Source organism: Lactuca saligna, chromosome 5 (genome assembly GCF_052625555.1).
Source record: "Lactuca saligna cultivar CGN05327 chromosome 5, ASM5262555v1, whole genome shotgun sequence".
Taxonomy (NCBI): domain Eukaryota; kingdom Viridiplantae; phylum Streptophyta; class Magnoliopsida; order Asterales; family Asteraceae; genus Lactuca; species Lactuca saligna.
In genome coordinates, this window is record NC_136421.1 from 86,971,522 (window position 1) to 86,981,235 (window position 9,714).

A 9,714-nucleotide genomic window follows, 5' to 3' on the forward strand; every position below is an offset into this window, starting at 1 on the left:
ACACCGATGCAGATACCCCTGCGTCAAGTCAGCAGCTTCAGGAGATTCACGCCAAACTTGATAGTCTGTTGGCTGACAGTAAAGCCTATGGGGGTGCTGTGCTGAAAGCCTTTATAGAGTCTGCGATCCAGACTTACACCGAAGCCTTGGATCATTCCACTGACGCCGTACATAATTCAGCAGCCTCATGCTCCAAAGCCACTAAGGAAGTTTCTGAGGTTGTTCATACAATTCAGATCTTTCTTGATTCTCTCAAGGCTCATGCTGACTCTAATGCTTCCAAATTTCAAGCGTCAGTAGACTCTTTTTCAGCTACCCTTCAGGGAGAATCCAGCAAATTTGAGGCTCTGCGTGCTGACCTCAAAACTGAATCCACTTCATTCCTCAAATCTTTGGATTCACGTTTTGCCTCTCTGGCAGCCGAGAGCACCCTGAAGGAAGAACTTATAAAACACCAGGCGACTATTGATTTACAAAAGCTCCAACTGGCCCAGGCACAACAAGAAATAACTTTGCTTCAAACTCAGCGGGCAGTTCTTCAACGTTGCGCTAGTGACGTTAAAAATATGTTAACAGGCGTTCTTGACTCCCATGATCCCTTCCTAACCCTCACTATTCGTCAGCATCTCCAGGCAAAACTCCTTCCTGCAATTACTATCTTAAGTGAAATGAAGGGTGTCTCGGAGAAGCTTGTTCTTCCGAGACAAGGGGGAGAGGAAGGTGTGTCCAAAACAGAACCGAAGGGTAATGTAGCTTCGGGTTCTGGTAAACAAGTCCTAGTTGAGAGCGAATCAGAATCAGGCGAAACCATCACTGAAGCTCTTCAACGCAAGAAAAGGGACAAAGAGCTTGATGAAACTTTAAAGATAGCTCGTGAGGCCGAGGCCAGAGAAAGGAAAATCAGGGAGGATGAGGAGGCTATTCAAGCTAAAAAGACTCTGTTCCCAGATTGGGACAGAGACACACTCATCACTCAATCGATTGAGTTTCCTTTTATTTATTGGTTGGAACCGATTGCATCTTTTGAGTGTGAAAATTCAAGAGACTCGCAGTTCGACATGCCCATTACGCGCAAAGCCTTCACATTTCACTGCTTTGATGTCACTACCAATGTCCCTCATCCGAACCCGAAGGTTGACAGAGAGCTCATCGATTTCTATCTGAAATTCGGTCAACCACAGTACTTGACATGGAGTGCCCAGAAAATTATTAAAGTCAAGGTACTGAAACCAACCCAGGCTGGGAAATTTGTGAACGTCAATTTCAAAATCAACAGAGGAACGGCCAACACCGAACATCTTATTTCTCTGGCAGATCTTCCCAGTCTGAACCCGCACGATTGGATCTTGCTATACAACATTCTTCTCTCCAACCAGAGAGAATATGAACCAATTCTTTCTCATCTTAAAAGAATGTTGGCTTCCTACGTCCATGAGCTCGCCACTATGGATCAGGAAATAGCAAAAGTGATGAACAAGAAACCCACTGTCAAGCCCACTTCCAAGACCGGAGATGTTCATAAAATGAAGTTGGGGCAAATTGATTCTTCCAATCTGACGGTTATGTTCACCAGGGGCGACAAGCATAAGTTTCTGTTTGCTTTGGTAGACAAGAATTTGTTTTCTACAGAGTGTCTGGAGCACATCATTAATATCATTCACCGATGCAAACAGAACTCAACAACAGACAAGAAGAACTTTACAGATATGCTTCGTTGGTATATTACCTTCAGGCATCATATTCTGGCTTTGATACCGAAAATTTTTGAAACGGTAAAGAAGCCCTCTGCTTTGAAAAGAGAGTGAAGGTCTCGCTCCAAATTGACGCAAAGGGGGAGATTGATGGGCTATGAAGATTGCGTCTTTTGGGCTCATCTGATTATGCTATTTTGTATTCCGGTTTGGGCCTGTCCAACCGTGAGCCTTTTATGTTTTGTATATAAGTTTACGCTTGCATGCATATAAGGTTAAGGTTTTTAGAGATCTGAGAATAGCGATACATCTAGACGACAACAGGTTTCTTTGATCGTTCTTGTAACCTTCCAATCCTCTACAGTTGATGTTCTTAATCGAGCTCCTTTGAGGATTTTGTTTAATCATTCGACACATTTGATTCAATCTTATCTCGTTCTTATTATTGTGTTTTTATCGTCTTTGTTTACTTACTTGTTCAAGATCTAATCGATCTTCATAGATTAAAAGATTGTTAAATCTCATCAGTATTCATGTAAATGTACTGTCATGTTCTGCATGTACTAGCTGTAATGTGTGCTCTCTCTCTATCTAGCATGTATAGTAATGTACTGTGTGTACTAGCTGTAATGTGTGTTCTCTCTCTATCTAGCAAGTATTGACTCACGAATGAACTGACTCATTGTATGATATTGTGTTCTAGTAATAGTTCTAGTATCTTCCTAAACTACCCATATGGTAGCTTACTAGTAATGTAACTGGTACGTATGAACATAGATGTATACCCTTGCTACCCAAGGGAATTGGATGAACTGGAAGGACCTTTATGACTATATATGTACATATGATATATAACTAATATTTAAACGACCTTCGGACGGATACCCGATGTCCCACCAGACCACATCTCAAGCGCGAAAAGGAAATAGGGTGGATAGCCTTCCAAAGTCTTTTAAACATTTCTTATATATCTATACATATATAGGCATGCAATTGATAATATAAAAGCAAAAAATAAGTTTTGTAAAACCTTTGAACATAATTATTATCTAAGAAAAGATCAACTTGATGTCAATCTATAAAACGGTTTAAAGGCATGGGTTTGATAAAACAGTTTAAGTATAAAGAAGCATTTGTTTGAAACACAATTGTAAATGAGTTTGAATGAATCATACAGGGTAAAATGTACAGTGTAATAAGTAGTTTTAAACACATAAAGTGTTTATGAAAACCATTTGAAGGAAACTGTTTGGTAAAATGGCTAATGAGTAGCCAATCATTTAAATGCTGCTTATTAATCACATGTGATTGATATAATAATTAGCATAATTCTACTTGTACCCCCCCCCATAAAACATTTAAAAATAATAAAAACGTTGATTAAGGGGTATGAACTCACCTGTAACAAGTGGATCGGAAAGGAAGTGTCGGATGAGTGCTTGGTGTCAAGTGAAGACTTAGACACACACAAAGATCCTAATAACATATAAGGATATATGTATATACACAATTAGTGTTAAAAAAACTAATAAACAAAGTTAAGACACTCTAGGACATGCTAAACACTTTATACAAGTGTTGTAAGTCTCAAGGATTGCATCTAAGTGTTGTAGGGAAAGGCTAGTGTGCTTGGGGTTCAAGGGTAAACTCCCTTGGAGCTTACGGTTTTCATGATCGTTACCCAAGGAGTTTACGGCAGGAAACTCAAGGGTTTACAGTCGTAAACTCTACACTTTATGACCATTTGTTGTTTTGAAGACTACTAAGCTATTCCAAGCATTCCTACTTCATGATAAAGCCTTAGGAAGTGTTGTGTGACATCAAAACACTCCTAAATGGAGTTTACGGTCTAAGGAAAATTTCCCCATGAGTTTACTACCTTAAACTCCTAAGTTTGATATTTGGTGGTTTTCAAGTCCTTAGCTCAAACATGGCACTAGTCTAGGTTAGATTCTCGCCATTAGGAACAACCTTGGGCCATTTATGGGACATTTACGCAACTTTTAAGGTGTTTATAGTTTTGGGAGATCCCAAAACTGTAAACACATATAAATGTTGGATTTTTGTGCTTTTTGTGTGATACACTCATCAAGGATGGATCTAGACAAGTCCCTAAGGCATTGTGAAGTATCTAGACACCCTAAAGCACCCTAAGGCACTATATTGGGTGTTTATGGTTTTGGGAGCCTCCCAAAACCGTGAAAACCTTGTTCTTGGAGTTCTTGGGACTTTTCCTTGGTATAAACATGTATAGAAAGCTTAAAATGACTCTAGGATAGAAGTACTTACATAGAGGAAGCTTGAAATGAACTTTAAGTCTAAGAACACTTAGTGTGTGTTCTTGGTGTTCTTGGTGTTTTTTGGAAACTAATCAAAACACAAAAATGGATGGATTAAAGGATGCACAATCACTAGATTAAGTGATATACTAACTTGAAAGGGCTAGAAACACTTACTAGATTGAAGATTTTGAATAAAAACTTGGATGATACTTGAGAGGATATTTTGGAGTTTACTCTTTTGACATTTGGGGAGTAAACACAAATGACTAACTTTTTGGGGAGTAAACTCATACATAGGTATGAGTTCACAGTTTTGGGTGATTTTTCAACCCAAAACATAAAAGTTTGGTCGGGAATTTCTAAGACGCGAGGTGTTTAAGGTTTTTAAAATTCACAACCCGAGACGACACTTTCTTTCCCCCGTTAGTTTAAAATTAATATTAAAATAATCAAACGAACTTTATATTTCTTAAAAATAAGAAATAATGTCATTGACTTATGATACGAAGTGGTTGACTTTTAAGGTTTGACCGAATCGAAATTTCGGGTTGTCACATTCCACACGATGTAGCAAGCTCTATGTTGATGAATCGAAATTTCGGGTTGTCACATTCCTGAAAAAGCATGTAAAACGAGCGTCTACAATGAAAATAGTTAGTGAGTTCACAAGTTTATAAAATCAAGATTTGGTATAAGACTTTCCATACATACAAGTGTTGGATTAGATGTCTAATCCCATAACTATTATTGGTATGTACTTCACCCAAGAGTAGCATGATCCATTTGGTTGTATATCATCATGGCAGTTTGTTAGGATGGACTTTTGAGAGAAGATGTTGTATATGATTTATTAATATATTATAAGTTATAATATATTAATATGAAATCATATGTTTTAATTAGTATTGAAGAATTAATTTGGAATTAATTTAGTGATCAAAAGGGACTAATTAAATCTATGGGGACTAATGATGTTAATTAGTTATATTTATATGTGTTGGGCTTATGATCCATGTTGGACCAAGTTTATGTATGGATACATAAAGTGTTGGGCCACATGAACCATGGATGATTAAACCCATGGGTATGGATTTAGATTATATTCATGACCCTAGAAATCCCACATATAAATACATAATTTGTTGCCCAAAATCGCTAACTAGTGATTCTTGGAGTTCACGGTGGCTTTTGGGTACATGGAGATTCTCTCTCAAGTTCATCTTATGTTCATGATGTGTTGTGATTCCACTTGAGGCTTCCACACTATTGGGGCTAAGCTCTTAAGGCTAGATACATCAAGACTTCAAGCTCTACAATAAGGTATGTTATCCCAACTAGATTCTTGTGTTATATATGATAATTGTATGCTAGTTATAGGTAATACCTTGGAAAGTTCATATTTGCATGTATAATAGAGAAACCATAGATCCAAGGTTTATAGGGTTGCATGTACACCATAGGAGTGTTAGAATTCTCAAAACGCAACAGTGGTATCAGAGCCTAGGCTTGTTTTGACTTATACTTGATGCAAATTGGCTGAAAATCGAATTTTGGTGCTGTCTGCACTGTAGACTCGCCGAGTCCATGAAGGGAATCGATGAGTCCAAGTGTAAACTCATCCAATTCGCTGAGTTGGTTCGTGAACTCAATGATTTGGAACCCCAAACATCACATCTTCGAGTTTTGGTGCTAGAATTGGTCTAGAATCATTGCATTTGACTGTTTTGGACTTATAAAACCTATTTTTTTATGTGGTAATGATTATGCTAAACCAATTTCAATGTTATAATCAAAGTTTCAAGTTTTATATGTGTTTATGTAATTCTTGAAAAATGTTGATTATGAATGTTCATACTTATGAGTTTTGGTAGGTCATAGGAGATATGTATAAATTGTTTGTTACTATAATTTTTGATCTCAATGAAATTGTATAAAGTCCATAACTTGTCCTAAAATTATGGATTACCAAGAGTTTTATGTTTCCTTGATTTATGAGTTAGTTTAGATTAATGAAAAAATTGTGGTTTCGTTGTTTTCAATCCAAATTAATCTACAGTTAGTTCATAAAATATGTTTTTGTAACTTGTCTTCAAGTTATATGAAAAGTCGTATTTATGAATCTTAAAACTCATAAATGTATCATAGGTTACATAAAAGATGAAGAGTCTTTTTCATTAAATGGTTTTATGATTCCATAACTTGTCCTCAAGTTATAGATGTTGAAAAGTCACTTACTTAAAATTCTTATTAAAAGATAAGGAGTTACATAAAAAGGAAGAGTCTTCATCTTAATGTACGTTAAACTCATAAGTTATAAAATGAAAAGTCTTGAATAGTTTCAAAACTTGCCCTCAAGTTTTGGAATTTGTAAAGTCACCCCTATGTACACTTTAATTCAAAACCCTAGAATTTTAAAAGGTTAAAATTCAAACTTTATGGACTTCATTAAATTAATTAAAGTGTTTAATTAAAAGAGTTAATACTTCCATAAAGACATGGTTTAAGTTTAATTAAATTAATAGTATAGTTTAATTAATAGACTAAACCACCAAGTATTTTAAGTATTTAAATACACCCTTATACTATTATTATAATTTTAATTATATAGATATGTATAAGATAAAGTCAATCTTACCATTACTAGTCCTCATTCACGAAGCCGGTCTATAAGGGGGGTATCAGGTTACAGCCTATAAAATGGCAGTTTAATGGGTGTCCACTCTCACCCACCGCTTCCTTGATTGGTGGAGGGTCGTTAGCCGAATGGGTAGGAAAGGTCTATATTTCTCCCATCATTAAAAGTATAATGATAAATACTAAGTAACTAAAAACTTATAAATTCCCAATCTTAGTTACTTAGGAAAGTGTGAAATAGGTGCTAACCCATGAAATTACACTTTGTATCTTACCAAGTCGTTAGTAGAGCGTGTGTGGCTAATCGGCATGTTCACAAGGACTAGTAAGTGTGGCAAAGGGTAACTTGGCTTTATTATAGATCGGTGGAACGTGTATGGTTAACCGGTACATAGATTAGGTGATAAAGTTAAGGGTACCAAGTCAATTTGCATGGTTATTCACACCTTGTTTGTGATCCTCGACATCCCAGTCATAAACTTCAGAGGGCACAATCGAGATTCAAACATGCCATTGAAAGTTAAAGTATCTCAAAAGATCTAGGAGTTTCAAATACAATTAAAACTTAATTATATTCCGTTTTTCATGGTGGAAATTGGTAACTCGTCACTTACCTACCCTCAACTATTTTATAACTTGGATTACGGCATCCCTCTTCCAGTTATAAATAGGTTGTTGAGTCCTAGCCTTAATATTTCATATTGGGTGTTATATTAAGGACTTTAAATCAACTAACTTGAATTTCATCCTTATAGATGTCTAGTTTACACAACTATGGTGTCACACCCCGAAAACCTAAGGCGGAAACATTTCCGGGGCAGACTCCACATTGAGTATCAAATCCAATTCACATAGTAAGCAAAGTAAACAACCATTACATTACATATCAAAGTTTACATTTGTCCAAAAGTAAAGTTATACATTTGTGATACATAGTGTATATCAACAAAAGTAAAGACGAGTCTTCTGTACGCTCCGTCTTCTCCAAAAGATTCGCGGGTGCCTGTCTAATATGGACCTGAGAATACAAGCAGTTTCAAAATCAGCATAAAGTTGGTGAGTTCATAAGATGTTTGTTTTGTGAAAATGTACGAGTTTCCTTTGGTTCTCCGAAAAGTTTATTATCCAAGAAAATCCCATATTTTCTTAAAGTAATGTTTGATTGATTGTTGGTTACACGGTTCTGGTTATGTTTAACTATGATCCCAGAAAAGTCCCATACTTTCCTGAATGTTGGTTATCAATGTAAAAGATGTATTTTGTAAAACGTGGTTATGTTCAATGTTTCCCCAGGAAAATCCTATATTTTCCTAAAAGTAAGTTTAGATATTGAATTTTGTCGTAATGATTGATTACCATTCGTACTTATTGTATTAACTAGATATTCTAATATCCTAATGGTGTTTCACTGGAGTGTACCTAGATAAATGTCCTTGTATTCGTATTTTATTTGTGGTCCTATTCGTATTCGCATTCGCATTCGTATTCGTATTCGCATTATTAGTCCTATTCCTAATCCCATTCGTATTCGTATTCGTATTCCTCTTCGTATTCGTATTCATATTTGTATTCGTATACGCATTCGTATTCGCATTCGTATTCATATTCGTATTCGTATTCGCATTCGTATTCGGATTCGTATTCGTATTCGTATTCGTATTCGTATTCATAGTCGTATTTGTATCCCTACTCCTACTCCTATTACCATTCGTATTCGTATTCGTATTCGCATTCATCTTCGTATTCGTATTCACAGTCGTATTCGTATCCCTAATCCTACTCCTAATACTATTCGTATTCGTATTTGTATTCGCATTCGTATTCGTATTCGTATTTGCAGTCGTATTCGTATCCCTAATCCTACTCCTAATACTATTCGTATTCGTATTTGTATTCGCATTCGTATTCGTATTCCTAATCCTACTCCTAATAGTATTCGTATTCGTATTTGTATTCGCATTCGTATTCGTATTCCTAATCCTACTCCTAATACTATTCGTATTCGTATTTGTATTCGCATTCGTATCCGTATTCGTATTTGCAGTCGTATTCGTATCCCTACTCCTACTCCTATTACCATTCGTATTCGTATCCGCATTCGTATCCGTATTCGTATTCGCATTCGTATTCGTATCCCTAATCCTACTCTTAATACTATTCATACTCGTATTTGTATTCGCATTCGTGTTTGTATTCGTATTCGCAGTCGTATTCGTATCCCTAATCCCACTCCTAATACTATTCGTATTCGTATTTGTATTCGCATTCGTATTCGTATTCGTATTCGTATTCGTAGTCGTATTCATATTCGTATTCGTATTAGTTTCTAATTGATGATTAGTATGAATTATTCGTAGATTATCAAATATGATTTAGTTTGTAACACTTTATCAAGAAATCTATGATTGGTCTGAAAGTTAACTTCGTAGTTCGAACTATTTGATAAACACATTTTTTGATATTAGAACATACCGAATATAGACATTTGAATTGAAAAACAATATATTTGAGTACAAGATTTCCTTGTACTTTTGCTTGTATTCCCCCCCCCCCCCCCCTGAAAACAGTGAAAACAGTTGAAAATAGGTAAGGATATGAACTCACCGATCGAGAAGCGTGTCGGATTGGATGCTAAGTGTCGGTTCGGGGCTTGATAACGTGTGAGATTCCTATGTAATGTGAAATGATGCACATTTGTATCTAATTAGGACTTAGATTGTTTAATTGTTAGGGACAAACACTTTTAGTCACGGAAACACTCCATTGCAAGTGTTTGGAAGGACCCGGGTAGTATTTAAGGACATATATGGCTCGGATATGGAGTTTACCCCTCAAGAGTAAACTCACAAGAGGGTTTACGGTCCTAATGACCATCCCCCATGAGTTTACGGCCGTAAACTCATGGGTGGGGTGTTCCATGATGCTAAATGGCCTTACTTTACTTGGGAAGATTAGCTAGGATCAAAACTAGGGGATGGGAATGGATTAAACTCACATATGGACCATATAATGGAGTTTACAGCTTAAGAAGATGTTCTTGGGAGGTTTATGGCCGTAAACATCCATGGGGTAGTTTTGGCATGAATTAAGGTCCTTAACATGATTGT